Source organism: Marmota monax, unplaced genomic scaffold, assembly GCF_021218885.2.
Source record: "Marmota monax isolate L192 unplaced genomic scaffold, Marmota_monax_Labrador192_F-V1.1 WCK01_AAM20220418_F8-fsc00030, whole genome shotgun sequence".
Taxonomy (NCBI): Eukaryota; Metazoa; Chordata; class Mammalia; order Rodentia; family Sciuridae; genus Marmota; species Marmota monax.
Genome location: NW_026691988.1, coordinates 9,240,838 through 9,266,453, shown reverse-complemented (window position 1 = coordinate 9,266,453; position 25,616 = coordinate 9,240,838).

Sequence of the window (25,616 nt, the reverse complement as noted above, 5' to 3'; positions counted from 1 at the left end):
CTAAGGCTGGCTTTGAACTCTTGATTCTCCTGTGTTAGACTTCTGATCTGCTGGGATTAGAGGTGAGCACCATTGCTATTCAATATTTTTCTCCCCCCTACATGTCCAGCAGCATTGCCACATAATACTAGAGTTGATCTGTCTTTCCATGTTTTATGACCTGTGCCTCTACTATTTTGGTACTTTGATGTTATTATTAGGTAAAATAAGTGTTACATGAATGTAAGCACTGTGATTTCACAGTAGTCAGTCTGATAACCTGGATGGTTACTAAATGACCAGGCAGGTAGCATATACAGTGTGGATACTCTAGACAAAGCAATGATTCAAGCCTTTGGCTTTTTATGTGGGGAGGTTGAGGAATACAAAACCAAGTGGCATGAGATTAAATCAGGCTACTCAAAATGGCACATAATTTAAAAGTTGTGAATTATTTATACCTGAGATTTTCCATTTAATAATTTCAGAACACAACTGACTACAGGTAACTAAAACAACAGAAAGTTAAACCATGGAATAAAGAGAAACTACTGTACTGTATATGTGCACAGGGAGTATTTTTCTATATATATTTTTTTCAGTGTTTAACATAGGACTTGGAATAGAATAAACCCTAAACAAATCTTTCCCTTCTTTTCAATAAATATTTCCAGAGTTAATAAATTAAAGAGTTGCAAATTGATTTGAAGGCTACAAGAGTCACCAGCACATGAAGGGGTTTTATTTGACCTAAATCTCTAGAGACCTCCCAATATATTACCCATAGGCATAATCTTTAGTATGAAGTTCTTACTCCTTAACTTCTTCCCTTTAATTCAACTTAAGAAATATCTCTTGAACAACTACTGTGTGCTAGACAATAGTGAGTATTGAGATAAAAAAATAATTTCAGTAAAGTCTCATTCCTTGACAAGTCATTTTTATGACCTTAAATATAATGTGGAAATAAAAGTATGTGAACCTAAGAATACAGATTGTATTTTGCTCATCTTTTCATCTCCAAAGCTGTGGTACATAACAGACATTTAGTAGAAGGCTGTTGAATCAGTAGACAAGTGAATACATGCTTTAAGACTGTACAGGGGAAACAATTCTCAATTGAGTTTTGTGTGACCAGGGAGTTTATTCTAGAAAGCTGCAGATTGGAAGTGACATGGAACTTGGATTTAAAGGTCAGAAGAAGTACTGAAGGTAATGAGAGGAGAAGTAAGTAGCACCGTTAGTAGAGACAACATGAACAAAGGTGTGTGAGGGTAGAGGGCAACTTGGAATCGTTTCCTGTGAGAAGCTGGGGTGAACATTGGCCCTTTTTAGATGATGAGTGAAATTTCTCATTTTACCCTTATTCTTTCACCTGGGAAGGCAAGAACCTTGGTCCCATTTCAGCTTTTTGGAAGACACAATTTCTCCCCTTTCTCCTTCCTCAGTTTACTTAGTTCTCTGTTTAAGAGAAAAGTAAGATAACAAGAAAGTGAGAAATGTCAGAGACAGGACAGATAAGGAAACTAATATTCAGTGGCTTGTCAAGGATCACCCAGTTGGCATGGTTCTCTAGTTTGCATGTTTCATCTTGGTGCATACCCATGAAAATTTATGACTGCATGTTTGGTTGCCACCAGAGTTTCAATATCATAAACCCAGCAATCACAGACTGACTCCAGAAGAACTGCATTGAATCAAGCTGTTAGGGTGTCAAAAAATCCATTTCCCTCCCTAAACTATTTGTATGTCAATACTACACAAAATAATAAAAAGGAAATGTTCAAGTTCCTGAATGACAAGAGGCCAAAAAAAAAAATTGACAAACAAACAAATCCCAGGGCTATCTGGACTCATTTTCAAATGAACCAAATTATTTTTGAAAGGTTATTTACATCCTGTTCATTGCCATTTCATAGCAAGCATGAAGTGAACATTTTTAAGAGAAAGAAACATTTCACTAGTAATATAACTATGAAGAAAAGATATTCAACCTTCTAATAAAATAGTAATGCTGCTAGCTCAGCGGCACATAAAACATTTATAACCTTCAGCCTGTAAAGTGTGAACAAGAGATTTAAATGTTGCTGCTTGATGGGGCAGAGGGATACTCAACATAAACATCACCCAAAAACATACACTGGCAACCCCAGGGACAACAGAGGGAACAATGCTCTTTCCTACCAGAAAGAGTGGTGTGGTCAAGAGCACAGCCAAGCTTTGGGGATGCTTGGCTTGAGCATAGTAGTACTCCCTACTCACTTCCATGGGACAAGTCATTAATGTGCTGGAAGGGATGCCCAGATATTCACTCAGAATACAGAGCAGATTAAAACCTGAAAGGGACAAAAGAAGGGGGTAGAGTCAAGCCACCATAGACAGGCATGAGCTCCAGAATAGAGAAACAAAGACATGGTAGATTTTCTGTATTGCTGAGAATGTTCCATAATTGAAAAACAAATTTTCAGATTGCCAACATATGTGAATACAAATAGGTTTTCTAATAGGATTGTTGATGGGTTGATCCATACTCAGCTGTGGGACCAAAAGATCAGCAGAAAGGTACAACTTGGCTCTTTCTTGTGGTCTTTCTCTCTCTCTCCCTCTTCTTATCCTACTCACTCAAACATGTGCACACACTACACAGAGAATCACCTCTGGATAGCTTGGGGTGTCCCCTTCCACCTTCCTGCAGCAGTAGGTTTGTTATCAATATAGAAGATCCTTCCTTGTACCATCATCTTGTTCTTGCAGTGAATCACAGATGCTCTCCTTCAGGGCCAACGTGGCCACCCAAGGTGAATTTCAGCCACAGGAGCTACAAATGTGGATGCTTTCTAGGATTTCTGAATTTACAGTGTTGTTCTTTGGTGGAAGATTCTTTCATATCTTTAAATATGGAAATGTTTTTTGATGTTTTTGCTGCTAACATGGCTGAAGCAGTTGATGGTGATGATTAGGCAGATAAATAAGTTACTTCTCTAAGGACAGACATTGGCTACTTTCCTGGGTGGCAGGAGGCTTGCAATCTCTCATCTTTCAGCATCTCTACTCTCCTGTTTCCTTGGTTATTCCTGCTCTCTGCTAGGACCACCGTTATCTACCTCTACATGGCAAACCTCTTCCATAAAAAAGAAAGGGCCATTTAAGACACTACTTAAATCCAGACCATTTCACTTATGAGAATGGTAAGGAGTCTCTCGAAGACATTCAGAAACAAGATTAAAATTAAAATAAGAATCCTGCTCGGTCCGGGTCCTGCTGAATACTGTGGAGGTAAATACCAACCGAGCCTTCATAGGCAGTGGCAACAGGACTGAGACGGGGCTTGTGAGGGCCGGTCAGGACTCACCCGTTGCTTTGGTCACCCGGCAAAGGGAACGAAATGCTGCCATTTGCATGGGATACCAACATGGCAGAGATCTGATGTCATCAGAAAGCGGCGGAGGAGAGAACTTCATCGATACCAGTGGCGACAGAAACAGTTGGTCTCCTGGTAAAGAAAGTGAGTCACAAACACCCGAGTCTCTCTCACTTTGTCATCAAGCCAGAGGGGCAGAGCAGAGCCGACGCCCGCACCCGGAACAGGCCCAGCGGCCCGCCGGCGTAGCCCCAATTGGAGTAAGGGCAGAGCAGAGCTGCCACCCGCGCCCGCAAGGTAGGCAGACCTGCGACAGACCGGCAGAACAGGACCAGTGGTCCGCGGGCGTGGTAGGAGGGGCAGGGCAGAGCCGCCGCCCGCGCCTGCAAGGTAGGCAGACCTGTGACAGACCGGCAGATCAGGCCCAGCGGCATGCCAGCGTGGTATACATGTCACCCCAACTGGAGTAGGGGCAGAGCAGAGCCTTCGCCCGTGCCCGGATCAGGCCCAGCAGCCCACCGGTGTGGTAGTCATGTAACCCCAATTGGGGTAGGGGGAGAGCAGAGCCGCCACCAACGCCCACAAGGTAGGCAGACATGCGACTGACAAGAAGAACAGGCCCAGCGGTCTGCGGGCGTGGTAGGAGGGGCAGGGCAGAGCCGCCGCCCGCGCCTGCAAGGTAGGCAGACCACCGCCCAACCCTGCAAGGGAGACTTTTCAACTATACAAGAGCAATATAAATATATAGGGGGAAAAATTTTCAAAAACACAACAGTTTCACCAAGCAGAAAGAGACGCAAGCAATATGAAAAGACAAGGAAAGAAAGGACCACAAGCAATGCAGGTCAACTTAACTTTAGAAGAGGTAACAGCTGCAGCAGATGGAATGTCAGATAAAGAATTCAGGATATACATGCTTCAGATGATCTGGAGTATCAAGGAAGACATTAGACAGCAAAATCAGACAATGAAAGATCACTTCGACAACGAATTACACAAACAAATCCAGGCAGCAAAAGATCAACTATACAGGGAGATAGAGGTTATAAAAAACAAACAAACAGAAATCCTAGAAATGCAGGAAGCAATAAACCAACTTAAAAACTCAATTGAGAATACTACCATCAGAGTAGAACACTTAGAAGATAGAACATCAGACAATAAAGACAAAGTATTTCAACTTGAAAAGAACACAGACAGCTCAGCAAGACTGTTAAGAAACCATGAGCAGAACATCCAAGAAATATGGGATAACATAAAGAGACCAAACTTAAGAGTCATTGGGATACAGGAAGGTATAGAGGTCCAAACCAAAGGAATGAGCAATCTATTCAATGAAATAATACGAGAAAACTTCCCAGACTTGAAGAATGAGACAGAATCCCAAATCCTAGAAGCCTACAGGACACCGAATGTGCAAAATCATAAGAGATCCACACCTAGACACATTATAATGAAGATGCCCAACATACAGAATAAGGAGAGAATTTTAAAAGCTACAAGAGAAAGGAAGCAGATTACATTTAGGGGCAAGCCAATCAGGATAACAGCTGATCTTTCAACACAGACTCTGAAAGCTAGAAGATCCTGGAATAACATATTTCAAACACTGAAAGAAAATGGGTTCCAACCAAGAATTGTGTATCCAGCGAAATTAAGCTTCAGGATGGAAGATGAAATTAAAACCTTCCACGATAAACAAAAGTTAAAAGAATTTGCAGCTAGAAAACCATCTCTTCAAAACATCCTCGCAAAAGCATTACAGGAAGAGGAAATGGAAAATAACAATGAAAACCAACAGTGGGAGGTAGGACAGTAAAGGGGGGAAAATAATCAAAGAGGAAAACAAACCATGTTTAGTAACAGAAATAAACAAATATGGCTGGAAGAACAACCCATATCTCAATAATAACCCTAAATGTTAATGGCTTAAACTCACCAATTAAGAGACACAGGCTAGTAGAATGGATCACAAAACAAGACCCAACAATATGCTGCCTACAGGAGACGCATTTGATAGGAAAAGACATACATAGGCTGAAGGTGAAAGGTTGGGGAAAAATCATATCACTCATATGGACTTCGGAAACAAGCAGGAGTGTCCATACTCATATCAAATAAAATAGATTTCAAGCCAAAGTTAATCAAAAGGGATAAAGAGGGACACTACATACTGCTCAAGGGAACCATACACCAACAAGACATAACAATCATAAATATATATGCCCAAAACAATGGTGCAGCTATGTTCATCAAACAAACTCTTCTCAAGTTCAAGAGTCTAATAGACCACCATACAATAATCATGGGAGACTTCAACACACCTCTCTCACCACTGGACAGATCTTCCAAACAAAAGTTGAATAAGGAAACTATAGAACTCAATAACACAATTAATAACCTAGACTTAATTGACATATATAGAATATACCACCCAACATCAAGCAGTTACACTTTTTTCTCAGCAGCACATGGATCCTTCTTAAAAATAGATCATATATTATGTCACAGGGCAACTCTTAGACAATATAAAGGAGTAGAGATAATACCATGCATCTTATCTGATCATAATGGAATGAAACTGAAAATCAACGATAAAAGAAGGAAGGAAAAATCATGCATCACTTGGAGAATGAACAATAGGTTACTGAATGATCAATGGGTTATAGAAGACATCAAGGAGGAAATTAAAAAATTCTTAGAGATAAATGAAAACACAGACAGAACATATTGGAATCTATGGGACACATTGAAAGCAGTTCTAAGAGGAAAATTCATTGCTTGGAGTTCATTCCTTAAAAAAAGAAAAAACCAACAAATAAATGATCTCATACTTCATCTCAAAATCCTAGAAAAAGAAGAGCAAAACAACAGCAAAAGAAGTAGAAGGCAAGAAATAATTAAAATCAGAGCTGAAATTAATGAAATCGAAACAAAAGAAACAATTGAAAAAATTGACAAAACTAAAAGTTGGTTCTTTGAAAAAATAAATAAAATCGACAGACCCTTAGCCATGCTAACGAAGAGAAGAAGAGAGAGAACTCAAATTACTAGCATATGGGATGAAAAAGGCAATATCACAACAGACACTTCAGAAATACAGAAGATAATCAGAAATTATTTTGAATCCTTATACTCCAATAAATTAGAAGATAGTGAAGGCATCGATAAATTTCTTAAGTCATATGATCTGCCCAGATTGAGTCAGGAGGATATAGACAACCTAAACAGACCAATATCAATTGAGGAAATAGAAGAAACCATCAAAAGACTACCAACTAAGAAAAGCCCAGGACCGGATGGGTATACAGCAGAGTTTTACAAAACCTTTAAAGAGGAACTAATACCAATACTTTTCAAGCTACTTCAGGAAATAGAAAAAGAGGGAGAACTTCCAAATTCATTCTACGAGGCCAACATCACCCTGATACCTAAACCAGACAAAGACACTTCAAAGAAAGAAAACTACAGACCAATATCTCTAATGAACCTAGATGCAAAAATCCTCAATAAAATTCTGGCGAATCAGATACAAAAACATATCCAAAAAATTGTGCACCATGATCAAGTAGGATTCATCCCTGGGATGCAAGGCTGGTTCAATATATGGAAATCAATAAATGTTATTCACCACATCAATAGACTTAAAAATAAGAACCATATGATCATCTCGATAGATGCGGAAAAAGCATTCGACAAAGTACAGCATCCCTTTATGTTCAAAACTCTAGAGAAACTAGGGATAACAGGAACATACCTCAATATTGTAAAAGCAATCTAAGCTAAGCCTCAGGCTAGCATCATTCTGAATGGAGAAAAATTGAAGGCATTCCCTCTAAAATCTGGAACAAGACAGGGATGCCCTCTCTCACCACTTCTGTTCAACATAGTTCTCGAAACACTGGCCAGAGCAATTAGACAGACGAAAGAAATTAAAGGCATCAAAATAGGAAAAGAAGAACTTAAATTATCACTATTTGCAGGTGACATGATTCTATACCTAGCAGACCCAAAAGGGTCTACAAAGAAACTATTAGAGCTAATAAATGAATTCAGCAAAGTGGCAGGATATAAAATCAACACGCATAAATCAAAGGCATTCCTGTATATCAGCGACAAATCCTCTGAAATGGAAATGAGGACAACCACTCCATTCAAAATATCTTCAAAAAAAATAAAATACTTGGGAATCAACCTAACAAAAGAGGTGAAAGACTTATACAATGAAAACTACAGAACCCTAAAGAGAGAAATAGAAGAAGATCTTAGAAGATGGAAAAATATACCCTGTTCATGGATAGGCAGAACTAACATCATCAAAATGGCGATATTACCAAAAGTTCTCTATAGGTTTAATGCAATGCCAATCAAAATCCCAACGGCATTTCTTGTAGAAATAGAGAAAGCAATCATGAAATTCATATGGAAAAATAAAAGACCCAGAATAGCAAAAACAATGCTAAGCAGGAAGTGTGAATCAGGCGGTATAGTGATACCAGACTTCAAACTATACTACAGAGCAATAGTAACAAAAACAGCATGGTACTGGTACCAAAACAGGCGGGTGGACCAATGGTACAGAATAGAGGACACAGAAACCAATCCACAAAACTACAACTATCTTATATTTGATAAAGGGGCTAAAAGCATGCAATGGAGGAAGGATAGCATCTTCAACAAATGGTGCTGGGAAAACTGGAAATCCATATGCAACAAAATGAAACTGAATCCCTTTCTCTCGCCATGCACAAAAGTGAATTCAAAATGGATCAAGGAGCTTGATATCAAATCAGAGACACGCCGTCTGATAGAAGAAAAAGTTGGCTACGATTACATACTGTGGGGTCGGGCTCCAAATTCCTCAATAGGACACCCATAGCACAAAAGTTAATAACTAGAATCAACAAATGGGACTTACTCAAACTAAAAAGTTTTTTCTCAGCAAAAGAAACAATAAGAGAGGTAAATAGGGAGCCTACATCCTGGGAACAAATCTTTACTCCTCACACTTCAGATAGAGCCCTAATATCCAGAGTATACAAAGAACTCAAAAAATTAGACAATAAGAGAACAAACAACCCAATCAACAAATGGGCCAAGGACCTGAACAGACAGTTCTCAGAGGAGGACATACAGTCAATCAACAAGTACATGAAAAAATGCTCACCATCTCTAGCAGTCAGAGAAATGCAAATCAAAACCACCCTAAGATACCATCTCACTCCAGTAAGATTGGCAGCCATTAGGAAGTCAAACAACAACAAGTGCTGGCGAGGATGTGGGGAAAAGGGTACACTTGTACATTGCTGGTGGGACTGCAAATTGGTGCAGCCAATTTGGAAAGCAGTATGGAGATTTCTTGGAAAGGTGGGAATGGAGCCACCATTTGACCCAGCTATTCCCCTTCTCGGTCTATTCCCTAAAGACCTAAAAAGAGCATGCTACAGGGACACTGCTACATCGATGTTCATAGCAGCACAGTTCACAATAGCAAGACTGTGGAACCAACCTAGATGCCCTTCAATAGACGAATGGATAAAAAAAATGTGGCATTTATACACAATGGAGTATTACTCTGCATTAAAAAATGACAAAATCATAGAATTTACAGGGAAATGGATGGCATTAGAGCAGATTATGCTAAGTGAAGCTAGCCAATCCCTAAAAAACAAATGCCAAATGTCTTCTTTGATATAAGGAGAGTAACTAAGAACAGAGTAGGGACGAAGAGCATGAGAAGAAGATTAACATTAAACAGGGATGAGAGGTGGGAGGGAAAGGGAGAGAGAAGGGAAATTGCATGGAAATGGAAGGAGACCCTCAGGGTTATACAAAATTACATACAAGAGGAAGTGAGGGGAAAGGGAAAAATAATACAAGGGGGAGAAATGAATGACAGTAGAGGGGGTAGAGAGAGAAGAGGGGAGGAGAGGGGAGGGGAGGGGAGGGGAGGGGGGATAGTAGAGGATAGGAAAGGCAGCAGAATACAACAGACACTAGTATGGCAACATGTAAATCAATGGATGTGTAACTGATATGATTCTGCAATCTGTATATGGGGTAAAAATGGGAGCTCATAACCCACTTGAATCAAAGTGTGAAATATGATATATCAAGAACTATGTAATGTTTTGAACAGCCAACAATAAAAAATTAAAAAAAAAGAAAAAAAAAAGAATCCTAAGCCCCAGTCTCCAGTGCTTTACAAGTTACCCCAAGAAGCAATCGCCTGCTTTCAGGATGGCCTGGTTACGGTGGGCTTACAGCAGCCATGGTCCCCATGGGAAGAATAAGGAGGGGTAGGGGGAAGGAGACCAGAGCAGGAACATGAGGACACCAGTGGATGAGAAATCCTAAAGAAATGGGTGCTAACATTTGGCCAAAGAAAGAAGAGGAAACAAATAATAATGTTCTATACCCAATATTATTTTTGCAGTATGTCTATAAACATACAAAAATGTCAAGTGCAGACTTGAAAATGCAATAAATAAATAAATAAATAGGAGGTGAAGTATATGCAAGAATGAACCATCTGGTACTGAGGAGGTCCTAGAAATTCAGTATATAAGTAGTATGCAAATCAGAGAAAAATACGAAGGAAGTGTTCAAGTTCCTGAATGACAAGGGGCTGGATAGAGGACATGAAGTCCGAGTAAAGCCACGTAGCTCTTGCTGACAAGGGTTGAAAAGCTTAAGAGTTGTTAATGTTCTGAGAAGCAATGGAGAAGAATAGTAAAATTTGAAAAGCTATTTCTAATTCAGGTCTAGGTTCCTATTTTCTTAGGATTAATGTCTACTCATTCTTGACAATACCAATGCATGTTTTCAATAGTGAGATATTTATTGGTCACTTCCTCTGTGACAAGAGTCATATGGATCATTTGAGGTCTAGCCGAAACAGAACAAAACAAGTCAAAAAACAAAGAAACTCAAAATCTAATTGGAGAACTCCAACCCTAAACAGTACAATAGCATGACATTGATTTAGTGGTGTAGAGGACAGAACATGTGAAGGTTGCGAGGAAAGAGTGACCAGTGGTGATAGGAATGACCAGAGCAAGTGTGAGAAAGTAGGAGAGACTTGACTGGAATACAAAGGAGAGAAGAGGAGAAAGATGTTGGGAGAGGAGGAGGGTAGGAGAGTAGAACTAAGAAGAAGAGCTTGCACCCCGTAGGTAGCATGGTGGCTAGCACCGCACAGGAGATCAGCAATCTTAAAAGAATTGAAGATGGATGATGTGGGGCATGGTTTGCTCCTGGGATGGTGAGACAACATGAGAAAAACAAACATAAGACATAAGAAAGTGGGGAACAAGTTATGGAGGGTCTCATAAATAGGCAGAGCAGAGAACTTAGGTTTGATGAAGTAGGGAGAATTCCATCAAATTTTTTGTTTTATTTTTTGAGTTAGCCTGGAATAAAATCAATTGTGTGTGTGTGTGTGTGTGTGTGTGTGTGTGTGTGTATTCTGTGTATCTGCTCCCACAATCAGGATATGGAACAATTCCATTACTCCAACAATCTTCCCTGTAGTCGTAACTTTTTTCCATCCCTAACCTTTGGCAATACTGATGTCTTTTTCCTTACTGTATTTTGTCTTTTGGAGAAAGTCGTATGAATGGAAACATACTGAAATGAGATTGACTTCTTTCAATCAGGTTAATGCCATTGAGATTTTCCAAGTTGATAATAGCTTCTCATTTGATAAGTAGTATTCTATTGAACTCACCTCTCAAATTAGGACATTGGAGTTGTTTTCAAATTTTGGTGATTATGGGCAGATCTGCTATAAACATTTGTGTTCAAATGAAAATATTGTTCTCTAGGATCAATATTTAGGAGTAAGATTTCTGAGTCATATGGTAAGTGTGTATTTAATTTTATAAGAAACTCTCAATCTCATTTCCAGAGTGGGGGCACTACTTTGCATTCCCACCCAATACACATGAGAATTTCTATTGTTTTTCATTCTTATATCTGTGGCTTCAATTTTTGTTTACCACTTTATATATTATATATTTATATAATATATAAAGAATTTTTAAAATTCAGCAATAAGTCTTTTCTCCATAGACAATGAATGGGAGCAAATAAGTATGTGAAAACACATCCAACTTCAAAAGTGAAGTTTATATATTCTGGATACAATTCCTTTATTAGATATGGTTTGCAAACATTTTTCCCATTTTGTTGCTTCTTTTTTTCCCCCTGTGTCTTTCATAAAGCAAGTTTTTGATTTTGGTAAAGTTCAGCTTATCAATTTTTTATTGGATGGATCCTATGTTTGCATTTCACCTAAAAACACTTTGCCAAAATCCAGGACTTGAATATTTTTACTTTTAATTTTTTCTGAAAGTTAAACTTTTCCTTTTAGATCTATGAACCCATTCTGAGTTAATATTTGTATAAAGGGTGAAAATTAGATCACGGTTAATTGTTTTTTATTTATGAATGTCTAAATGTTCTAGCACCATTGGATTTCCGTTTTATCTTTGTCAAAAATAAATTGGTCATATTTATGTGGCAGTCTAGTTCTAAATTCTGTATTTCATTGAACTATATCTATCCTTTTCCAGTACCCAATGCATTCGTTACTGTGGTTTTATGTAAGTCTTAAAATTAGACAATATGATTCCTCTAACTTTATTTTCCTGCTTCAAAAAGCTTTTCTGGTTCTTTGCCTTTCCATATAAATTTTAGTATTATCCATACTTTTAGAAAATCCTGTTGACAATTTGATTAGAATTTCTTTTAATGTATAAATTAATTTGGGGAGGTTTGATTTCTTTATTGAGATTTTTTTTCCATTTTTAAAAACTTATAAAAATTAATTTCTAGTTAGATTTAATATTAGAACAAAGAGAAAAAAGATACAAATTACCAATTTCAGAAATAAAAGAGGGGAAATAACTATGGATTCTATATACATTAAAATCTTAAGAGGTATTATGAACAATTGTATATCCATAGCTTTGGTAACACATTCAAGGCACACTCCTTTAAAAATATAAGAATTGAAAAACATTGTGCTTTAAAACCTTCAATTAATGAAATCAAATGTAGCTATGTTAATAACCTAAAATCGAACAAATACTCCTAATAGCAGAATTCTAAAAGGATTCTTCAGAATTTCTTTTTAAAATTTATTTTATTTTATTTATTCTAATTTATTATATATATTTTTTATTGTTTATTGATTTTTATTATTTTTTTAATACACGACAGCAGTGGAATGCATTACAATTTTTATTACACATATAGAGCACAATTTTTTGTATCTATGTATATAAAGTATGTTCATGCCAATTTATGCCTTTATACATGTACTTTGGTTTTTCTTGCATTACAATTCTTAATATGACAGCAAAATTCAATTCAATTCATTCAATTCAATTATTGAGCACAATTTTTCATGTCTCTGGTTAAACACAAAGTAGAGACACACCATTTGTGTTTTCATACATGGAAATTAAAGAAGACTTTAGAAGATGGAAAGATCTACCTTGTTCTTGGATAGGCAGAGTTAATATTGTCAAAATGACCACACTACCAAAAGCATATGCAGATTTAATGCAATTCCAATCAAAATATCAATTACATTCCTCATAGAAATTGAAAAACCAGTCATGAAATTCATCTGGAAGGGCTGGGGATGTGGCTCAAGCGGTAGCGCGCTCGCCTGGCATGCGTGCGGCCCGGGTTCGATCCTCAGCACCACATACAAAACAAAGATGCTGTGTCCGCTGATAACTAAAAAATAAATATTAAAATTCTCAAAAAAAAAGAAATTCATCTGGGAAAATAAGAGACCCAGAATAGCTAAAGCAATCCTTAGCAAGAAGAATGAAGCAGGTGGAATCACTATACCAGAACTTAAACTATGCTACAGAGCTATAGTAACAAAAAGACATGGTATTGGCATAAAAATAGACTTGTAGACCAATGGTACAGAATAGAGGACACAGAGACAAACCCATATAAATACAGTTATCTTATTAGACAAAGGCACCAAAAACATTGGAGAATGGTGCTGGGAAAACTGGAAATCAATATGCAACAAAATAAAATTAAACCCCTATCTTTCACCATGCACAAAACTCAACTCAAAGTGCATCAAGGATCTAGGGATTAAACCCAAAACCCTGCACCTAATAGAAAAAAAAGTAGGCCCAAATCTCCATCATGTCAGATTAGGCCCTGACTTTCTTAATAAGACTTCTATAGCACAAGAATTAAAAATCAACAATCAATAAATGGGATGGATTTAAACTAAAAAAACTTTTTCTCAGCAAAAGAAACACTCAATGAAGTGAATAGAGAGCCTATATAATAGGAGTGAATTTTTAGCCCATGCACATCAGATAGAGCAATAATCTCTAGGATATATAAAGAACTCAAACATCTTTACTAAGTTTTTTAATAAAAAGGAGCAAAGTGATCACTCTTCTGGAATCTTCATTTTCATAGGAAGGATAGATGAGGGCCATTTTACATTTTTTACATTAATCCCACCTTAAAAAACTCCTGAGCTGTAAACACACCCACTTGGATCTCTCTCATCCGTTAGGAAGAAGAGACTTCGGTCGCCCTCTCTCTAGGTCCACACTGGTGTGACAGCTTAGAATGTGGCACATGGGTTGCTACCAGCCTCTCTGTGCAGCAGTGTAAACATGTGGGAGGCCTGGTCAGAAGACAGGTGTCCAGCGATTCAACAGAGTCCATTTTTCTGAGGATTGCTAGAAATTTGCCATAGTAATGAAGAACGAAGAATGAAGCAAATACATTTTGTGTGTTATGACTGAACCACCTCTTTCAGATTTGAACAAATCCTAAAGTTCTCCTTGAATGCATATTTGTCCTAGTGTCTTTTTGCCCTAGGCATTTTCAAAGCCCTGTGCACTCTTATGGGGGATGTCATTTGCCTTTTGGCTTTATTCTTAACCCTCTTCTAAGTGGTGTTACATTATTTTCAAAACTAAACCTTGTAGAAAACCTTGGTAGAGAGGGCAGTGGACTGATCTGCCATAAGTTAAACGATTTGCTCTCGGCTTGCTTCATCTCTCCACCTGTTTTGTGGGTTTCTGGGGGACTTTCGGTAGCTTTGAACTGGGGTGTCCAGTCACCAGAATATACCTAGAGTTCCATGTGCATTGCTCAGCAGTCCAGAATAGCAAGCCTCATTCTTGATCTCCACCAATATACGCATATGGACTCTGCACCATTCCTTTAAAGATACTCTTGTGACTGACTCAGAGTGGGACAAAGGGGATCAGTCAGACATACCAGTCCGTAGTAACAAATTAGTTTGCCAATGTGTTATTTCCTCAGTTTTTATAGTATTGAATCTGACTGAAATGGCCACACATCCAGGCCCCGTTGCTCCAACTGGAAACCAATGAAGAAGGTATTCAAAGGGGACTTCTGAGTTTCTCTCACTTATCCCATTTTTTTACATGCCTTTTACTCTGCAGGGAGATGCCAAGATTTTTCTGAGGACAGATTCTTTCCTTTTGACATAAAAGTCTAAAAATGTAAATGTTGCACTATTGTTTCCTGCAAAAATAATTATAAAACTTACAGATGAAAATAAGACTGAAGAAATACAAGACTTTTGAAAGTACCCACCCCACATAAAAATAAGAAACATCTGGCTAATGGAGAGAGAAAAGGGGGTGGGGATGGGATTGACTCACAGAGCTACAAAAAAAACTTTTATATGTGTATAAAAGATATGTGAAAAAACTTTTGAAGTGTTCAACTCAGAGTATATGAAAAGGCAGACTGTTGGGCTAAGTCCAACTCCTCAGCTTGTTTGCTATCACATAACTATTCTAAGTTCCTTATCTGTAGAATGGGGACATCAATATCTCATTCAGAAAGCAGATATAAGGACTAAATATAATTTTGTACACAAAGCACTTTATTTGTGCTGAATCCACACAGGATTAATATCATATTATATGATAATTCTTAATTTGCCATAAGTGTGGTAAATCACCCTCTGTGACTGTTAGTTGTGGGGTTGCAAGTTTCAGGGATTAATATATAAAATGCAATGACAACTTTAGGCTCATTCAACAGTGCTCAATGGAATGTTGGGGTCTTTTGTCAGTCCTGGCTGTAAACAGCAGCTTGCATGTAAAAACAAGTTAGTTTATAAATCCCTGGCATTCCATACAGCTGGGCATCATCTCTTAATCTATATCCTCCAAAGTGGGACTTTGTTGATCAGGAAAGAGTCTGAAATCTTACACTGAGAGGACAAACAGAAGCCAGACTTTTCCTGGGAAAACCAGGACACATAACCACCCTAACTGAAATTAAATTCCTTGAGCTCAGATCACTAAAATAGCCAAAAAGAGAAGAAAAAAGAACAGCTTTTTTTGAGATGTAGCAGATACTGGCACCACATCCTTGCAAAACTCTGAGAGACAGCTATTCTTACTCCAAATTTACATATGAGGAAATGAAGTGAAGTCACTTATCAAATGTCTTCAAACAGACATTGGTCTGCAAGATGTCAAATCTCTGCATTTGTTCTTTTCCTTATCAATGATTTCTCAGAAAAGTTTTTGCAGATGCATACTTCTTGTCAAGTATTTAAAATAGAGAAAAGCACAAAGCTCTGATTCAGGTTGGAATTTGAGACTTAAGGTAGAGCCCATGGGGCCTCACCTTTGCTCTCTGCAGAAGCCCCTCACCCCTAAGCCATACACCAGAACCCCAGAACCCTTATGATCATAGTTAAAAATCACCTGTAGTTTGCAACCAAGACTTGGGAAGAGCCAGGTGTGAGGGAGGACAGTGGCGTGGGACATTGCTTATTTCCAATACATGAGAGCAAATGTATCAAGGATCTGTGTTCAGGGTTTAGCAAGTTCTTCCATGGATATTTGACACAAGGTCATTGATGAGTGAATGAGCAGGAATATAATTCCTCCATAGTTCAAGAGAGCATGATCTGAAGAGGGACTGAATTGGCCAACTTTTGTGTTTCCGAGATAAAACTGCAAAAGGTTTAAAAAGCAAAAGTATGATCTAGAGAGAAGAGAATATTCTATCTTCCTAGACCACAAGGGTTATAAAGCAGAATGGCATGCTCTACCGACTGATCAGAAAGTCAGTACTAGAGGCCTCATCTAGGACTGGCCCAGGAACACGACTTCTTCAAATTTCAGAGACTTCACAAAAAAGTGCTATTATCAGCACAGAAGGCATCTCAATGCACTTTAGGGCAGCAGCTGAGAGAAAGACAGCGAGGGGAGCTGGAGGAGAGGAGGAGTGAAACTGTAACCCTACTAGAATACCCTACTGGCACTATGTTTGAAAACTAAAATATCATTAATTGTAAAAGTCATCAATTTGACAAGTGTTGAACTATTAGACCTTCAGATTTTTAATAATATGCAATGAAATTATGAGAATACATTATAACAACATGTTGGGTTGAAATGTCAGCACCAAAGTTAACCTCCACACCTTTAAAACAATCTGTTTTTAGAGGTTTCCCTTAATATTCTGTTGACAAGAAGTTAACTGTCGAGAGCCCTCCATGAAATGTGTGTGGACCAGATCTGCATGGAAACCATGAAATCGGAAAGTCTGATATCTGGGAACTCACAGTGGCACTCCTGCTGGTGAGATGCCCCAAATACCTGTGAACTCCCAGCCAGCTCTGCCAAAGCTCCCATACAGCACCACAGGACCGGAGTTGGGGTGACCTGTTGCAGCCACATAGACACACAGCCTCTCAGAGATGGGTATGGCTTGCCAAGATACCAATCAACCTGTTACTAAAAATCCCCAGCCACACCGAGAAGCAAGACTCCTCCTGCTGAAACTTCATCCCTGTCTTTGATGTTCTCCCTTAAATAAATGACAGGAGCCATTTTCTAGTTGTTCGGTTCTAGCTCCTCCCAAAGCTGGAGAACCTATCAGGTGCTCTGCTTTTAAAAACTATTATTTGACTCTGCCTCTTATTTCTTCACTAGTTACTTCAGACTTTTATTTTCTTAGGTATCTTATCCCTTCTGAGCAGAAACAATTACCCTAGTGGGTGCTGGCTACCCCTTCATAGTTAACATCTCACATGGGACAGCCATATAATGCATACTCACCCAGTTACCCCATTATATTCCAAGATACATGGATTCAAGCTTCCAACTCTCTGTTCATAAATGCATAAGCAGTAGTTGCTAAGACCTTCCTGATCTAACATGGAAGAGATGGCACCATCTAATTTCATAAAATCAAAACGGGAGCTGTAGACATCAGACCCTCCTGGGCCTCCTGTGGGATCTTAAGGAATTGACAATGGGAGTCTGCCCTTGGCCTTTGCAACAGGGATAAAACTTGCAGTATCCATGAGGAGCAGCTCGTGAAGGCAGAAAGCATTATAGTTTTTAGGAAAAAGTAAATGTTCCAACCATAACCTTGTTTGGTCTTACCGTGTTAACAGGGCAGCATGAAGGTGTTTTTGTTTGTTATGTTACGGTTTAAAATGACCAAGTTGAAAGGATAGTAAATCTACCCCAATTTTATCATGACAAAGTATAGCCACAAAAACAGCCTTCCCCGTTGCCAGAGGATGGAGAAAGCATAAAACAAGAGTTTGCCTTCACTATTTCAGTGGCAAAGACTACCTGTAATTATTTCCTCAGCGGGGCTGCATAAAACTTGTATTCCATTTAATCTTATACCAAACAATTTCTATATTTCATGTCAGGGATTAGAATGAGAATGGAGATAGTTCATCAACACTGATCTGTGATATAAAAAAGAATCGCAAAGCCGAGGGTATGAGAGTGCATAAAAATGTTTTGTGTTCTGACCAGTACATTGCTTTAAAAAAATTTTACAGTCAGGCCCAATTGTTCATTCTCACCATGCAGAAGATACTCACATATTCATTTTTAAAAGGGCAAATCAACCATAATTCAGTTTATAAACTGTGAAGCTGGTTGCGAATGTCTGGATGAATATTCATTAGAATCTCTTAATCTGCCATCGACTGTGATTCATTAGGCATATGTAAATATCACTCACTTTAATTGCCCCTAAACTGACTTAACATAATATTGTCATTAGCAAATTATTAGTTATTTGTGTAACTAATGGTACATTATGGTGTGCACGTTAAATCTCCAAATATATGATTATAATTATGATGATGTTTTATGCTGGGGGCTTTCTAAACTATTGATGAAATATAATAGAGTCAAATCAAATCTGGTATGTTAATAGGACAGTGGCAGAACTTTTTTCTGCACCTTGGTGCTCTTGTCATCTCCCTGTTCCTCGCTCTTCCCGACACTTGTTATCGGTTCTTTCTATTCCCTTCTGCCCCCAAAGTCCCGGCAACTTCTTCATCCCTCTTCTTCCACATTTGTCTTCATGGGCTCAATGCTAGTTTGCTTTTGGTAAAAGTGATTTGATTTTCAAAAGTATTCATTCACAGTAAGAGGAGCAGGAAAGCTAAAATGGGCGAAGAAAAGTGTAAAAGACCCCTTTGAATATGGATGGAAGGGGATAAGATGGGCACGGAATTTAACCAACTCATAAAAGTTCTATATTATGTATGGTTGCGTTCGGCGGACTAGCATTTGATCAGTATAAATTGGAGAAATAGTGTTGCAGCTATTTTCCCCAGAATGCTCATGGTCTAAGAAGAGTTTGATACTGCCTCCGAACCCTCTTGCATTTCTAGTTCTGAAAATTTGTTTACCTGTCCCTCCGTCGCCCCCACATAACAAAGTCAGGTAGAAAAGGACTTTCTCTAATCTCCATCTCTGCAGAAATATCAGGAGGTTTGCTCTTCAAAAAGAAACACTTCCTTTTATTACTTAGTATGATTACGAATGCACTAAGCAAGCTCCTAGGAATTAAGTCCACCCAGCACGTTGGCAGGAAAAGCTACAATTAGTATTCCTTTAGTCTCTGTTAATTGCCTAACTGGTGACAAGAATATGTTAATACAAAATGAGCTAACAGAGGAGGAAAGCCTTTTATCATGTTGCCCTCCTAAATATTAGTACATTAACAGGCTATTGATGCTTATAAACAGAGATCCAGATAAATGCATGTTCCAGTCTTTGATAATGTTCTAGATTAATTGCCATTTCATCTTAATTTAATAAGAAATCTTTTTGGTTAAAAAAAAGCTTATACATGAAAAGAAATTATTGGGTTAATGACAGCATAATGAATATGGATTGTAGCACAAATCTCCTGAAGAGATACCAACATTCCAGAAACATGGTCAAGTGTCATTATATTTAAAATAAGGCAAACTCTTTTAGTCTCACATGCTTCAGGTTTAACACTCTGAACACAAAGGAAAACAACTTCAGATATTTTGATTGATGAGGAGTGATTGACTCTTTCCCCCTAAGGAACCTAGTTGTGAGTTTCAGAGATCTTTCCTAGCCAATATCATCTCTCCTGTTTCACAAAGTGGTTGGCTGAAGGACCATTTCTATGTTTGCACATACTTGTGATAAAATACATATTATCTTCTAGGTCCCAACCCTACCTGCCTGATTTATAGACTATAAGCTCCACAAGGTTCCATGACTGGTACAAAGGTTGACAAACAGGAAACATTGGGTCTGCCAACAGTTTTGTTGTTGTAGTGGTTCTAGATTTTTGTAAAGTTCATTTGGAACACAGCCATGCCCATTCATTGATTACTTTCTATGGCTGTGTTTGCTCTATAATGGGATAGTTGAATGGTCATAACAGATATCACACTGAACCACAAAAACTAAACTATTAATTATCTGAACTTTTACAGAAAAATTTTGCTAATTCATTATCTAATAGAATTTTGCAAAAAAATAATTAATTATTGATTATTTAATATTGGCCCATAAATAATCATCTAACATATAACCAAAATTAATTCCTTAAATGCCTGGAAATTCAATGATTTATCATGTATTAAATTCAGTTTGGTCACTTTTAATAGACATCACAAAGCTATCAAACATGTAATTTATTTCAGTCTCGATAAATTTGTTCTATCACTTCGTTGAAGTATTTGGTTGTGTTTATTCAGCAGTATGAACTCCTGACACCAAGTCTATTGTCCTATTTATAAACTATGGTTTAAGACAAACTGACTCAAAAAGACACTTAAAATTTTGTATGGACCTTTAGGCCTACTTTGGACTCTAATTGAGATTTTTTTTTCCATAAGTACATACATAGGAAGAATAGAGTAGTAGACTTGCCCAAAATTAATATTGCAATTACCAATCCTAGCCCATACTTATAGATCCACTACTTTTGTGCCAGGCCCATACAAAACACTTTACCTACATTACCTCACTTAATCTTTACAACAACTTTATGAAACAGAGACTATTTTTTAAATAAAAAATAAAAAGATTGAGATTTAGAGAAAATATGCACCCTGCCTAATGTCACACAGCTGGTAAGTGGAAGCCCAGAACTCAGTCTTCAGCTTTTGTAAGTTTATGTCCCTATTCCTTCTAAAACACCATGCTGTGCTGCCTCAATGTTATATGTTGAGTTATATACCTATATTGTTATACCAAGATGTCGAATTAGTCAGTCGTATTAGTCAGCTTTCTGTTACTATAACAAAATACTTGAGATAATCAATTTACAAAAAGAGAAGGTTTATTTCACCTTACAATTTTGAAGTTTCCAGTCCATGATCAATTGTCCCCATTGCTTTGGGCCTGTGGCAAGGTAGTACATCATGGCAGGACCACAGCATGAAAAAATGCCTCTTACATTACAAGCCAGGGAACAAAAAGAGAGGGAAAGGGCCAGGATCCCATTGTCCCCTTCAGGGACATGCCCTAAATGACCTAAGAACTTACCATCAGGTCCCATCTCCCAAGACTTCTACCTCCCAAAAATGCCACCATAGGGACCAAAACTTTTACACATTGACTTTGGGGAGCATTCAAGATTCAAACTATAGTAGATGCTTACCACATCATAAAAATCTGTTTTTGAAAAATAGTCAATTATCTGGGGACAATCTAAATTCAGTCTATTTGGGCTACTATAACAAAATGCCAGGGACTAGGTGGCTTATAAATAACAAAACATTATTACTCATGGTTCTAAGCACTGGGAATTCCAAGATCAAGGTGTCAATATATTCCATATCTGATATTCATAGATGGTAATTTCTTGCTGCATTTTCACATAGTAAAAGAGGCAAACAAGCTCCTGTAGGCTTCTGTTGAGAACATGTGGGTTCATTAATAATTAATGCCCATATAATTTACCTTTTGAATTCTATACCTCTTAATGCTATCACTTTGGATGTTTGAATTTCAATATGTGAATTCCAGAGAGATACAAACATTTAGTCCATAGCAAATAATGTTTAGTAAAAATAGCAGAATGTGAAATTGAATACATCACTATCCTAATTCTATAAAATAGATGCATAGTAAGATCTTGGCTTGATGAGATGATGTTCGTCTTTGAAACAAAGTTTCCTTCACAGACTTACTTAGCACTTACTAAAAAGTAAGGAATTCCCCAAGTTCAGTTCTCCTCAACTGTGATGCAAATCCATTGAAAGTAATATACAAGTGCTCAATGCCTTGTATTAAATGCCCTTTTTGCTTAAAATAGTTATATTTTAAAATAATTATATTCTTATAGTGAATTCCAAGATGTGAGTGCTGGATTGATTGAAACAAACTTTGTGCAGCAGAATTGTGATTTTTTGTGTTTGTGTGAGTCAGTTTTCTGTTACTATAAGAAACTACCTGATATAATAAATTTATGAAGAAGAGAAGTTTTTTGGTTCTTAGTTTTGAAGTGTTTAGTCCATGAGTGATTTGCCCCATTGCTGTGGGGCTCTTGTGGCATATCAAGATAGACGCAAGTGATGAAGGAAGCCCATTCACCAGAGTCCTAATGCAAAAAACAGCAAGAGAAAGATACTAGTGTTCCACTATCCCCTTGTGTGGAAGAACGTGCCCAGTGTTTTAAGACCTCCCATTAGACCCTCTTAAAGGCTTTAACCATCTTTCAATTGTGCCAACCTGGGAACTAAGCTTTAATACATGGGTCTTTGGAGGACATTTAAAATCCAAACTATAGAAGTACCTCTACAAAATTTGTTCCATCTTTTCTACTCTTTTCCTGCTGCTTCAATGTTCATTAAGTTTCCCTGTTATCATCACAGTTCATTGGACAGCAGCATCTTCAAATTTTCAGACCTGGAGTAAGATACATGAGCTGTAGCCAATTTGTGTGGGTGGGTGGGTGGGAACTGAGGGTTGCTGCCTCTTGTCTTCTCTTGTTCCCATGATTCTTAAATACACAGATTCCTAAGGACCTGCCGTTAGAGATTATTATTCAGTAGTTGTACAATGGATTCCAGGCAATTGCATTTATTTTTCAGTAGTTGTCAGAGTCTGATATTTTATTCTACTTGAAAGATACTGTTAGCCTGTTATGGCCTCATGAATCCTGGCAGAAGATATGAGACTCCAGGGTCAGAGACAAAGGAGTATTATGACTCACAGCATAGCAAGCAGCATCATGCTCATCATCAATTCCCCTTGCCCTCAACTCCTGCAAGAATGATATGAAAGAGTAAATACAGCATGTGCAATAGGCTTGCATCAGAGAAATATGAGTGAATCTCAGGAATATTGGACTCGGACTTAGAGAATTCACTACTTTTGTAATAAGCAACAGGCAAGTCTGTGAGGGAAACTTTGACTCATAGGAAGATATCACCTTATCAAGGCTGCTTGCTATAAACACAACCCTAAGAAATAATCCAGATAAAGGTCAGGGTCTTGCATTCTGGGCATATCCCATCATAATATGCAGAGATGCCCAGGACTGGAGGAGGATTGCTTCTTCCAACAACAGCTTCAAGGGTGGCTATGATACAAAGTCAGGTTGAGGAATTCTATCCTGGATCTGGTCTTGTGGCAGTGTAAGTGACCACCTTCACAGTACTAAAATATTACTTCTCCCATCCAATAATATAAGTTGGAAAAACTGGAGAAGTGGACATTAGGCCAGATCTCCAGAAACAACTCCCAGAATTCTACAGATGTGACCTTGCAAGAGAACTGTTCCTTTGGGGGCAGTGTCTGGGACCACTGGGTTAAGAATATACACTGAAGGGCTAGGGATGAGGCTCAAGCGGTAGCACGCTTGCCTGGCATGCATGCGGCCCGGGTTCGATTCTCAGCACCACATACAAACAAAGATGTTGTGTCCGCCGATAACTAAAAAATAAATATTAAAAATTCTCTCTCTCTCTCTCTCTCTCTCTCTCTCTCTCAAAAAAAAAAAAAAAAAAGTGTCAGCTTCAGGATGAGAAAACTGCAGGCAGGAAGAACCAGTGCTGTGCTGCCTGCAGCACCCCAGACGCTGCAGAATGAACCTGGAATGCTACAGCAGCAGTTCCTGCCTTTCCAAAACTTTCTTGTCACCCCCAGAGAGTCAAAAGTTGTAGAAATGTCCTGGGCCTCATTTTCAAACTTCATGTGAGTATTTTTAATTAATGGATCAAATACAAACCCAGAATCCTATTTCCAAAGAAAGAAGTCAAAGAAATGTAATTTCGAGCTCTCCAGCTTCTTCGGTATTGGAAAACCCCAGAAACGAGAGAAGGATGAAACTCATGTGAGCCAGTTCCTAGAGTCTTCGTGTTCCTATTTCTGCTCCTTAAGGGTAGGGGTCCTTCCTTTTCACAACCTCCACGGTCCTCAGAAAATGCTAAAAATACAGTAAGTGTGATAAATCCCACCTAATTAAGAAAGTTCATTATATCATGGGAAATTCAGATGGACTATTTAAAACCTATAATATCTTGAAGCTTGATTCAGCACTTGATGTGATGTGGAACTTGTCAGGGAAAACATGTTCCAAAGGATTTTTGAGGAGACCATCCTCTGAGCCTTAGATGGCTTTTATTAGTCATACTTACTGATCCTAACATCTATTTAAATCTCTTTCTTTTCTAGAATAAGGCAGTGCAACTTCTTTAACTTTCCATGATAGATAATATATGCTTTTGCTTTGTTTTTTTCCATACATCTCCAATTTCTTCTTATTTTTAAAATTCTTAAAACAGGAAGTAAAAACTTATTATCGAATTTTAATAGTATCTACCTAGTCTCAGTACAATAAAAATTATTTTCCAGTGAACCAAAGGAATTGAGGATGATGGGCTTCCCAAAATCTTCTCCCCTTGCTGTTTGGAGGATCCTCATAATAATATGTCCTACAGTAGGGATGCCATGGCTTGCCAAGGAGGCCTCCCCTTGCCATGTACCTGAACAATCAACAAATGAACCAGGGACTTAAATTCAGCCACCCACGACTCTTAGGTGGCAGGAGTGGTTGGGATCCCCTCAGAGAAAGTGGATTGAATTCAGAGGTGACAGCTGCAGATACTGTTGTCCTGACAAGACTGGTAATGTCCAGATACAGGAGGTTGTCTGCTGTTTTCTCAGAGATGCTTGGTTCCTTGCTCATTTTCCAAGTCCAGCATTTCATCTCCAGCCTCATGTATCTGGTAAGCCCACGATACCCTGCCAACTGATTTCTTTTTTCCTTAATGTGACTGGGGCCAGTTGCTGTTGCTTGCAATTGATGAACCAGACTAAGAGAGAACTTACCCACTGTGGTCATCTAAGCACACTGACTATATGTGGTTGTAAGGGAGACTGGAAGGGGTTTTTGCCCACTCCCCACCTCAAGCTTCCCTGACTTTAATTCAGAACATGCATCAATTCAGCCATACAGTTAGGAAAGCATTACTTTCCCCACTTTGCCAATATGTAAAAATGGCAAATATTTCACAATAGGAAAAAATCAACAAGGTGAACCATGAGGATCAAGCCCAGAGAGGGTCACCCTACTGGGACACAATGTCATGTCAGCAGAAAAACTGGCTTCAGTGACCTTTTCCATCTCCTCTTTGATGACTTTTACTCAGCTGTGAGCACCTAGCACCCTGTATTTACATGGCAATGAGCAGCGAGTAGTTTTCTCACCCTGTCTTTAGGCCATTCACAGATTGCTGCAGACCAGGCCTTGTGTGAGCCCCTGTTGGCTCTCCAGATCCCCTCCCAATTACTTCCTCAGGACCTCTTCCCAGCTAGCTAACACGAACAATTTACACAGGTTTGGTTCTGGAGAAGTCGCTAACAAACCTCTTAGCAGTTTGGGCTGGACTCACCTCTGGGGGGTACGTTGTTGTATCTCCATTGTGTTCTGCACTACACTTGAACTCTCCCTTCTTAGGCTTTCA